This window comes from Anas acuta, chromosome 1 (assembly GCF_963932015.1).
Source record: "Anas acuta chromosome 1, bAnaAcu1.1, whole genome shotgun sequence".
Classification (NCBI taxonomy): domain Eukaryota; kingdom Metazoa; phylum Chordata; class Aves; order Anseriformes; family Anatidae; genus Anas; species Anas acuta.
Window position 1 is genome coordinate 150,079,214 of NC_088979.1, and position 9,154 is coordinate 150,088,367.

The following is a 9,154-nucleotide window of genomic DNA, read 5'->3' on the forward strand; positions in this document are numbered from 1 at the left end:
TCCAGGAAACTAGAGGAGAACTCCTTGGACTACAGTCCACGTGCTGTGTAACTGAGCCTATGTCTGTTCTCCCTCACCTGCTGGATAAAGCTGAGTTTTGTAAGCACCTTCACAATCATCAAGTCTCTGCCCCTGTCTTACTATTTTCCCTACTGTCTTTCTGCCTTCGCAAAGACCCCTGCTTTTCTAACTCTTTCATGTTTTCCCATCTCTGTCTTTTCTGGAATATTTATGAAGCCACTGGGTGTGAAAAAAATATTGTGGGGACAGCAAAAGCACAAGGGTAAGGGAGGCCAAAGACCAAAGAGTGGCAGCTGGCAGAGATATGCTGGATCCCACAGGATGGCTAGAGAGCCCCAGTTTCAGTGTCCAGCTTGGTCTGCCAATGCTCAGAGTGAGAATCATCTCTGAAACTCATTGGGAATGAAGGTGAAACTGCATTACACTCACCAACTGAAACGAATGACAAAAATCAGGTAATCTTATTAAAGTAATCCCAGTCTTCCCTCTGCATTTTGTTACTGATGGTAATTGCTTTTGAAGTTAGATTATCATGCTCCTGAGGACATTTATTGTTTTGCTTTTATTATATCATTACAGTCATTCTATTAATATTCATATATTATTTGGGCTCTAGAAGTGCTTACTGCCCCTAAGACAGGCAGAATGTGTCTCAGTTGTTTATTCACAGTTAGCAGCCATTATGTTCTGGGAAAAGGGCTGGGGCTGGGCAGAGGGCACGAGTAAGGCACAAAGAGGAAAGGCAGATTGTTTCGTCCATGCTAGCTGTTTGTACCTGGCTGTAAGACACATATTGGGAGCTCTATTAAGTACGTGCAGAGACTGTGAGAGCCAGGAATTAGCAAAGAACAAACCCACAGCCAGGTCTTGAAGGCATTTAAAAGGCAGATGATTTTTTTCCCCTTGGGATTCAGGAAACCTGCGTACAACTTAGAGTAACCCAAGAAGTCACCAAATGCACTGGACTAAAGGCAACTCTAGAGGAAGAGGTCCATCCTGCAAAGATGCTGCAAGCACGTGGAGAAGTTTGTTCATAAATCATCTGTCCCTAATTGGTCTCACCTAGCATAATTCAGCTGCTTTATTTCAATGCCTACCTTGTTCTACATCACAGTCTGTAAAAACCAGCATTAGTGATCCAAAACCTCGCTGATGCTTTTTTTGTGTGCTCACTTTCAGGGCAAGGAGCAGGGCCATATACCTGACTTAGGATCAATCACAGCCCTGGAACGAGACAGGACTGAGATTTATTTTGTATATTGCTCTTCACAGCAAGAAAGTCCTTGTCCTGAAGAAATTACAACTCCATGCATTATAGGAGCTCCCATAAATAATGAGGAAAATCTAATTAAGCCACAGGGTCAGCACAAATCAGGAAGGAAATGGTGGCCATGGTGAATTAAGTAAAAAATAAATTGAGGGTTGGAAGGGCAGAGTGAAAGCCTGTTTTGACATCCAGAGGACTAAATTAGGCTTCTGTTCTGAAGGATCCCCAGGAGGACTGCTGCCACCCAGCCAGCCTGGTGCTAGAGGAAGGCTTTCAGGGTGCAGTCTCACAAACAGCATAATCTTCTCAAGACCCCGGGATGGAAATAGGAGGTTGGGTAAGTAAGAAGAGAAAAGTTAGGCCGTATGCTACGAAATACAGCTTTTACCCTTATTTCATCTTTCTCTGCACAAAAATGAAACCTGAAGAAATTTTACTTAGTTTTGTCCTTCACCATCATGTAGGACACACAGCCCCACCTCCCATCACACCTTTTGCTGCCTTAGGTTCATCCTCCTGTTATGTTCCATACCTCACACAATCTTGCCAGCCCTGTCCCAGTGTCTTGGCTAGGGTAGAGGGTTATGGGCAGAAGCGTTTTTGAAATAAGTGATGATGATTGCATTTTATTTCATATCATTGCTGCTGCTCTTAGGGTTTTTATTAGCATTATTGTTTCTGCAAAAATACACGGTGGCAGGCTCAGATTAAAGGGTCTCCTTGGAACAAGATATAAAACGTGATAAAATGTACATTTTCCCCACTGGTTTCTATAGCAACAGTCTTCTCTCTGCACTCAGAAAGATCAGAGAATTTGCAGGGGGGAGATGAGTAGCAGCAGAGCTGCCCTAGATCCTTCTCTCCTCCACCTCTGAGTCCCCACAGGAAGTTCTCCTCCCTTCAGTTTCTGTGATGTGGAGAAACAAAAACCACCAGCCAGACCCACACTGTAGGCCAGTCGTCACGCCTGGTAAAGCTGGGGGGTGGATATGCTACCACAGTTAAGTAATTTCCGTGGAATTATTGCAGACTGGAGCATTGCTTACGATACAGTACCTGACGTGGGGAATACACATCACTAACTGCTATAAACCCACCTTCTGCACTCAGGTTTGGTGGGAGCTATGAGCCTTGCTCAACTTTTCTCTTTCCCGTGTCTTTACAGCCTGCCATCTGGTAGAGACAGAGCCTGAGACTTTCCAGAGAAATATTTCCTTCTGCTCTCATGACAACATCAGCCAAAGACCTTTCCCTGCCCCGACCATCATCAGCCATCCTCAGCATGCAGAGCTGCCCTGAGTCCCAGGCACCACGTTCCTAGAAAGTTATCGACTGTTTGGCAGGAGGCCAAGGACCAGCAAAAAAAAGCATTTTATGAGCCTAGCGGGATCGACTCGAGTAAGCCTCAAGGATAAGTCTGAAATTCTGCGCCACGTAGGTAAACAAAGTCTGAGGGAGGCTGGCTGGAGACCCCGAGATGTGCTGGGAAGGTGGAGATGACAACAGAGACAGCACGATGTTTAGAGCTGGACAGAGGGATATCTCAGTGGGAACGAGAGTATTAAGTGGGAAGTCACAGGCGAAAGAGCAGGGCAGACTTCAGAGCAGTGGAATCTATTGGCAAATTTTCTAAGGGATGTCATGGAAGTCTCATTAGGAAAACACTGGGAGAAAAAACACTGAAATCTGCGTAGTCAATGTGGGTAGCTTGGTGTTGTCCATGGGATGAACTGGCTGAGCTAGAAGATTATTTTGATCTCCACAATTCACTTCTGTAATGGAGCTAGATCCAAAGTCTGCTTCAAAGCAATTTCCCCAGCCTGCCCATCCTCACTGCACTCTCCCGACCCCCCAAGTGGAGGGTGGGTAGGTCGCTGGTCCCCGCCAGCCAGACCACTAACAATAGGGACAGGGCTTCTTACGTCAGACCTGGCTTTTTAGACCGTTTCCACAAAGACCCTGAGCTGCTTGCAGCAAAGAGCTCCTTCGGCATATTATCCCTGAACGGTTTCTCGTGCGCTTGTTTATTGTTCAGATGTGTTTGATGCATGATTTATGCAAACGTGTGCTGTGCTGTGGCTGGGATGGATAACTGAGATTAGCTCAGATTAAACACGGAAACAAGGAGAAATGAAATCACCGGGTTTCGGGACATTTTGTAGCAAAATAAAAGAATAGAAATGAAAAAAAAAAAATCCAACTGGAATATGTGTCCTCACATCACTTTGACCTAGAGGGAAGCAAGCTTCCTTTCTAACCCATTCTTCCTCCCTTCCAGGCTCTTGAAGGAGGGATTTCACAGGGAGCATAATTATTCAAGAGTGTCCTCTCACACGCTTTTGACTTTTAGCCAGTTAATATAAAACAGCTCACAGCTGAGAGCACTGAATATTTTAGATTGATTTCAGCAATATGTCGAGCCCATATTTTTATATTAAAATTAAAAAAAAAAAAAAAAAAGGAAATTTCTGGCTCCAAGAAACAATTCCTTCACACACTGAGAGCTTATCTGGAAAACCACGCAATTGTATTGAACTGGGACCGGTGGTCTTTCTGGGTTAGACTGGGAACCAAAGCAACACAGAAACACAAGGCACACGCTCCCAGCAGTGGGGCCAGAGCTTGCGTTTCAGATCCCATTACAATCAAAGCTGTGACAGATCCCACCTAGTTCCTCAAAGTCTTTGCAAAGCTCTCCAAAGCTCCGGTGTTAAATAAGCTCAAGTTGCTCAAATACCTGGGTGTTACATACCAAGGGTTTGTGCTCTGCTCTTTGGGCCAGAGACCTAACAGCCCAGAGGAACAGCCCGACCGATTTCCAGTCTCTTTACACAGCTCAGCATCTTGGTTTCCCATCCCTGACACGGGGCCAACGGCACTCGTGGGAGAGCTGAGAGAGGATAAACACCTTCTAGATTGCGAGGCACTTGGGTACTGCAGTGGTGGATAAACACGTTAAAGGCTGAAGAGGCAGACCGGAAACAAATATCACCTCAATCAGGAGCTGAGCCGTGGCAGCGCCAGCTACACAGGGGAGCAATTACGTTTTGCATAATCCCTGATTTCTGCGCTACCTACGGTCTTGTTCTGCTCAGCAGCCACTGAGCCAGTGAGTCCCGGCAGCCTCAGGATTAAAATCACACACTGGCCACCCCCTGCTCTTCAATCACTTCCCACCTGTGTGCTCAACAGTAGCGTGCTGTAGAAACACTTTGGCTGGGGGAGCCTTGGAGGGATGCACGGCATAAACTCCCCTTTCACCCTCTCGCTGTTGGAGAAATGAGTGCCTCAGGGACACGCAGCCTTGTTAAATACAGCCTGGGGGGTTAGAGGACAGCACAGGGAAGATCAGTGGCATTGCTTTTGGCTGGTCCAGGGCAGAATGTCTCATCTTTTCTGCCACAAAACAGTTTGTTCCTTGCCGGGTGGCTCGCTGCCAAGGTAATAAATACAAGATTCTAAAAAGAAATAAAATAAAAAGGAAAAATAAACACAGAGCAACGACTTGTTCTGCAAATTGACAGGAGACCTGCCTGAGGCAATGGATAAGGGGTGACAGGGACGAACAGCTCTCTTGCGGAGCCTTATTAGAGAGCGGACCAGAGCTCTTCACAGATACTCTTTATGAGATGCTGCCATCTGGGAGAAATCCAGATTGGCAATTATCAGAGAGAACAATTCCAGCTGGTCACAACACTGCCAAAGCAGAAATTATCCCCTTACACAATGGCACTGACTCAGACTGCTTGCAACTTTCATCAAGTTTGGGGCAGTTACACAAGGTCTGTCATTAGTCACGGTGGTATTTATTGGTGTTACGGAGCCCTGCCCACAGGACAGGACCCAATTATGCCAGACAACACACAAACACACAACAAAAAGAAAGTCCTGATGTACACAAAAGCACTGTTTCCAAAATGTTCAAGGGATGGGAAGATTCTTCATTATTCTTGCACTAAGAGGTGATCCTTTGATGTCCTGGTGAGGAGAGATGTCTTAGGTGGAGGCAGTCATGGCAAAGGCCTACAGACTGCCCTGTCCTTTAGTGACCAGGTGATGCTTTACAAAACATCTGCTTCTCTCCTGCCTGTGAGCTACTCTAGGACTTCTGATAACGCTCAGAAGAAATAAATGGATCATATACTCCTAGGAGCAGGGTATCTACCCACGTCTGAAATACAAAGTGATTTATAGCCTGTAAAACAGGAGAGATTTTTAGCCACTCGTGAGTTTTAGAGTTGAAAGCAATGAAAAAGCATGGAGAGGATGGAGAGGATGGAAAGGATGGCCACTTTCTACTGCTGTAGCCCACACAAGAGCATTTACTTGCCCTTCATATCTAAGACAGCAATAACTCCGGCACAGGCTTTGGCAAAACATTTTTAAGTATCCTAAAACATCCTTTCCTCCCTCTGTAGCATGGTGGCTGGAGAAAGATTTGCTCTCAAAAGGATGGTGAAACCCTTCCAAAAGATACAAAGCCATGCTGATGGAGAGGACCCCTGCTGTAGCAGGACACTCTCCTGTTCTAGGCAGTGAGCAGATGAAAAGAAGTGAACACCCTTAATTGTGGGAACAGCCTTAAGGATGGTTTTATCCCTTCTTCATGGGACTGGAGACGTCTTCTACACTGCATTTTCTCTTGTCAGACAAGAATTCTGCCAAAGAAGAAGATTTATGAAAGCACCTCATTAATTAAGGAGTCTTGAGTTTTGCTGAATTTTCATGAGGCTTTAGACTCTGAATTGACTGTTGAAAATGAGATAAGCTTAGGCTCACTTAAGCTCTTTCTCAACTTTGTCCAAATTGGTTGCCTGAAGAGGGATCATTTAAGGACTGAGATGTATCAGGAGGAAGCGTTGTTCTGAACCAAAATTCCACTGAAAGAAAACTGAAAAGACAAGTAATTTCGCATGAGAGGTGCTTGAATTGGGAAGGTTTCCTAAGTAAAACAAGAACTGTCTGAGAGGCCCTTCTGCTTTCCCACTAATTTGCATTAGAAAAAAGAGGAATTTGATGTTTCTTAAAAGAACTGAGAAAAGGAACGTATTCCAGTGATGTACTGCCACATAGTGAAATGTTTTTGCAGCTTTTTTTTTCCCATGGTATTGCAGAATCACAGAATGGCTGAGGTCAGAAGGGACCTCTGGAGGCCGCTTGGTCCAACCCCCTGCTCAAGCAGGGACACCCAGAGCAGGCTGCCCCAGACCATGTTCAGATGAATTTTGAAGATCTCCAGGGAGAGAGACTTCATAAGCTCTTTGGGCAGCCTGGGCCAGTGCTCAGTCACCTGCACAGTAAGAAAGTGTTCAAGTTTGTGCCCTTTGCCTCTTGTCCTGGCACTGGGCACCATCAAGAAGAGCCTGGCTCTGTCCTCTGCATCCTTGGCCTTTCCCTCACTGGCTAAAGGCAATTTTGAAGCAAGAACAGATAAAAGAGCTGGTTTGTTTTTGACTAAAGGCATGTGGTGGGCTCCAAGAATTCCAGGCAGTAGGAAGAACAGCATTACTAATTGGGTGGCAAAAATTGTCCAAGCTCTAAGTCCTTGGTCAGCTGCTATTCTCCTCTAGAAATGGTCCTGTTGTCTTCTGCCCTCCTCTAGCCTTTCAGAGAAAGTCCAAACAGGGAAAAAAAGTATCTGCTGTTTCTAGCCCTCCAAAACTTCAGATGAATATTTGCTGTTCCTTGCCTTTACCCAGAGCCAACCAAAAAATAAAAATTAAAAAAAAGTCTCTTCTGAGTTGTGTCTATACTGCCAGATATTCCCCATGTTGCACATCAGCCCTCATCCTCTGGCTGTTGTCAAAACCTGCAAAAATGCAGTGCCACGTTGGTGCCTTCTTGATGGCTTTTAGCACAAGATCTCATTCAAGGCTTCTACCAGAGGCTGCATGGACGTAGTTTCCAGAGCCTATTCCCTTCTGGCACCTCTAGGAAAATGGCTGTGGTGACAAAGACTTTTTGTCTCCACAAGTAGGGCACAGTGACTCCTATTGTCACTCTCACTCTTCTCTGCAACCTATTGTGTCCCATCTCACAATGCCATCAAATGTCATTTCACTCCACGACAGCTAAACACAGAATGACAAAAGATTGCCTGAACTGAGTTTCTTGCCCTGGTTTTCCTCCTTCACCTATGCAAGTACTGGTGACAGGCAAAGCATTAGAAACAGTACTGTAAAGATGTAAATTGAGATTACAGGAGTCTTTCTGAATTTCCATGCCAAGGTGCTTCTCTTATCTGTGTCCCATCTCCACATCAGGCACGTGCCAGTCATCCAGACTGTGTTGGTCTGCAGAGACAGGAGACTTGTGAGAATACCCTAAAAGGGATTTGTAGTACACTTCAAGGGATGCTTGCTGTGTCCAACATGTGTGTTATGAGCCACAGCCCATCCCACAAATAAATGCACAACCAGCCAGAATGACCTCACTTTCAGAAACGAGAAGTCAAAATGAGAGCACCGTGGAAGCTTTGCGGTGCTGTGTGAGGTCTGTTATGCAAGGCTCACTGAATAAATTGCTCTGCATTCAAACAGCTTGATCCCGGGGTCCTTACAGAAAAGCCCAGCTGAATCCAGAGCTCGGGGTCAGTAGCCTCGGAGACAACAAAGCTTGTTGGCACCACACTATAAAGCTAGCAAGGTGACTTTAGGGACACGCTGCTGTCTGTGTTGGCCCGCTGGAGGGAGACATCCAGTGACCTCGCACAGTCCCGTTCTTTGATACCACGCCAGCAAGCCAGCAACCTCACAGAGGCCCGACATTTGATAACCCGTCCAGCAGATGTCTGCTGTGACAGGAGACGTCGAAGTGGCCTATGGCTTGACATGACTCCAGCTGAACATGGGCACTTAGCCAGACGCTGCTCTGTGGTGGGACGTGCTTGCCTGCTTGCCAAGAGGGCCAGAGGGGAACTGGAGGATTATATTAAACAAGGTAAAGCCAAGGGATGGCAGGAGTCAGTCTCTAGGTTCGCCCAAAACACATAGAGTCCATGTATATTCTGCAGCCTGGAAGGGGCAGAGAAGAGATATTTGAAGTTACAAGCAAAAACAAGAAAAGACAGGGCCGTCATCGGGTGAGGTCTGTCCTGTGGACATGAAATGTTCCTTTGAGATTGTTTTAAAAGTTTCATTTTCTGCCTCTGCTCCAGAGGCCAGAGACAAGGAGCCTGACTATTTTTAAAGATAAGCCTGACGCACTAGGAAAGAGCTTGTGTGACATGATAGGCTGCTATAGTCAGGAAATGGACACCCTGACCCAGGGGAGGCATTCCAGTGCTGCGCTCCTGAGCTTGGACTCTGGCCGTCTGCAGGCTTCAATGCTTCTTTTCAGGAGGAAATAGGAAAAAAAAAAAAAAAAAAGAAAGAAAAGAAAGCCTTTAGTTTCAACCCAGCCTCACTCCTGAGGAAACCAGGAGGCCTGGGGAAGCAAACCCAGATTAACAAAGTGTCAGAAGAGATGAGGATGTCAGATGTCTCCTTTAACTGACTGACTGGTATTGCTATTCCTGACACTTGGGAGTTGACACCCTGCCAGCAGTAGTAGTTGGGCACCCGTGACTTATGACTTGCTGGGTTGACATGAAAGCAACAGCCCACGCTAAGTATCACAGAAGCCTGCGCCTCCAAACTAGCTGTAAGAACGCGTTGACAAGGTGAGCCCATACTAGCATGTAATACGATGCAAGCCCAAAAAGCTGGAGGCAGTGATCTTTGAGTGTCAACCAAAGACACTGGAAACTAACACTCCAAAGAATAGCTCTTTTATATCTGATCAAAAAATATATATATATTAAAAAATAATAATAAAGAGAGTAATGGTTAAAGTGACACATTAATTGTTTGAAGTACAGGTCTCAGC